Source organism: Lactuca virosa, chromosome 5 (assembly GCF_052849685.1).
Source record: "Lactuca virosa cultivar CGN04683 chromosome 5, Lactuca_virosa_CGN04683_v6, whole genome shotgun sequence".
NCBI classification, from domain to species: Eukaryota; Viridiplantae; Streptophyta; class Magnoliopsida; order Asterales; family Asteraceae; genus Lactuca; species Lactuca virosa.
In genome coordinates this window covers 40,149,254-40,151,817 of record NC_136430.1, presented here as the reverse complement: position 1 = coordinate 40,151,817, position 2,564 = coordinate 40,149,254, and positions in this window count along the sequence as shown.

Below are 2,564 nucleotides of genomic sequence, written 5' to 3'. Positions count from 1 at the left end.
AGTCCAAAGCACTACATGGCTTCACCAATAATCGTCCAATCCATGGGGTTACTTGACCAAAGCTACAAGAGAGTCTCTAACACCATAAAAGTCGGTGCTTTTCAGACATGCATGTCCTATAACACCCATAAAAATCATGCCAATTTAAAACTTTTTAAATCATTCAAAACCCAATAATTATTACAAATTTGTTTTCAAAATGGTTTAATGTCAAAGTATCCCGGAATCAAATCATAAAAATATAAGCAGGTGCACGATCACGCCTTCGCCTTCCCGCGATCATCAGAAGTACCTGAAACATAATCAACAACTGTAAGCCCGAAGCTTAGTGAGTTCCCCCAAAATACCAACGCCATACAAACCATAACCATATCATATAAACAAACAGCATGCATAATGAGCCATCAGCCTGACTGGACCGCCTCGCAGGGCCATCAGTCTATCTGGATCCCTCTCTGAGCCATCGACATGTATGGACCGCCTCTCAAGGCCTTCAGCCTATCCGGACCGCTCGCCGGGCCTTCGACCTGACTAGTACGCCTTAACCGGGTCTGCAGTCTATCCGGTCCGCCCTGGGTATGTTGGCCTTCAGCACAAAGCAGGACCTGCCTCAACCCAACCCCCAATCCAACAATCATGTAGTGATGAGTTATAAAACCGGAAAACCGGACCAGAACCGGAACCGGAACCAGTATAACCGGAAAATGCTTAAACGGTCCGGGTATTGGGTTTAAAATTTAGTCTTATCCGGGTTCCGGGTATTCCGGGTTTTAGAACCGGATTTGTAAAAAACCGGAACCGATTTAGTGGGCGAAGGAACCAGAAATTGAAGGATTATTAAAAATACGCCTACTGATTTAGTTATCTTTAAAAGTCAAAAAAAATTTCCCCGTTCGACGACAAGGATTACTCAAAAGAAAAAAAAATCATCGTCTCCTGTGATATACAATGTATACTCTATATTACATAAGAAATTAAACTAGATGCAAAAAGAATCCCATAATAATTAGCAGTTACAAGAAAGCTACTAGATAACTTGTTTATATATACTCTATATTACATAAGAAGTCAAAACTGTGAAGTACAAACCATGAAACTAATTAGAAGCAAAACTTGCTACCATCTTCAGCTACTTACAATTTCTTTTTCCTACCTGAAAAAAATGGATTAAATTTTAGTATTATTCCTATCCTATTATTTTCTATTCAGTAAAAGAGATTGGTGCAAAACTTTATGAGTGCTCTATGACAGAAATGAGGCAAGTAATCACACGATCTAAAAGAATTTCAGACTATAAAAAACAAAGATAATTAGTGATGTATGCAAGGCCTTAGTCAAAGAAATACAAATACATCATACAACAATGTTAAAAGACTAAAGATACTAAACTTGTCTTATAATAACTCACACCATTCAAGCTCAGTTCGTCTTGCATTGAGGATCACTAAATGCATACCTGGTTTCCAATTACTACACAAATTATTGTCAATCACTGTGTCTTATATGTACTTTTTTACAGCAATACAAAATAAGTTTTTGAGGCTCTGTTATGTTGCAGTTATCTACCAAATATAACTCATCCCTAATATACATTCATTTAATCACATCCACCAAATTCCAATTTCTCCAACTACTGCAATATAGGCTTTGGAGGTTACTGTTGTCAACAAAGCTAACATTAGCATATCTTTTTTATTGAAATCAAGATCCAGTTAAAAATAGTTTTGTGAGAGTTTTCAAGAATAAATGAGTTGATCTGTCAAATAAGCCTTGCAATCTTCATTTTATACAATAAATAAATTATCTTTCATCTAACTTTAATCCTTTAGCTTTCTACAACTTAACAAATTATACCCTCTTTAATCAACAACTTGCAAAGTAACTTTTCCAAGTTAAACAAATATAAAGCATATTTATCGTTTCATTGATAAGGTTGAACAAATTAAAGTATTATTCAACAATTGTTAATGAAATCCCAATAATAACAATATATAAAACAAAAAGTATAATAATATTAACGCATTATACTATTTATTTTTATCATAATTTACGTTTCATGTTTTTTATTTATAAAACAAAAAGTATATTAATGGTAACATGAAATCTTAATGAATACTTTGTCCCATTCTTTAATTATTTTTTTCCAACATATTGTTTTTTTCTTTTGTTCCAAAATTTCGGGTTCCGGTTCCATTTCCGGGTCTAATACACGAATTCAGTTCCAATTATTAATTTCCGGTTCCAACCGGTTCCATACCCAGTTTACCCGGGTTGATACCCGAAACCGAACCGGAACCGGTTACCATATACCGGTCCAGTTCTCCGTTCTTATAAATCGTCAATTCCGGTATCCGGGTTTTCCGGGTCCGGGTAAACCAGTCCGGTTTTGGACCCACTTTCATCCCTACAATCATGTGCATATAAATATCATACGCTAGCTAGCATGTACAAATAGTCATACAGATCTAACATATCACTAACATAATATCATCCTATAACCAAGATACCGATCTAACAAATCACTAACATAGCATAATCCTATAACCATGATACCGATCTAACAG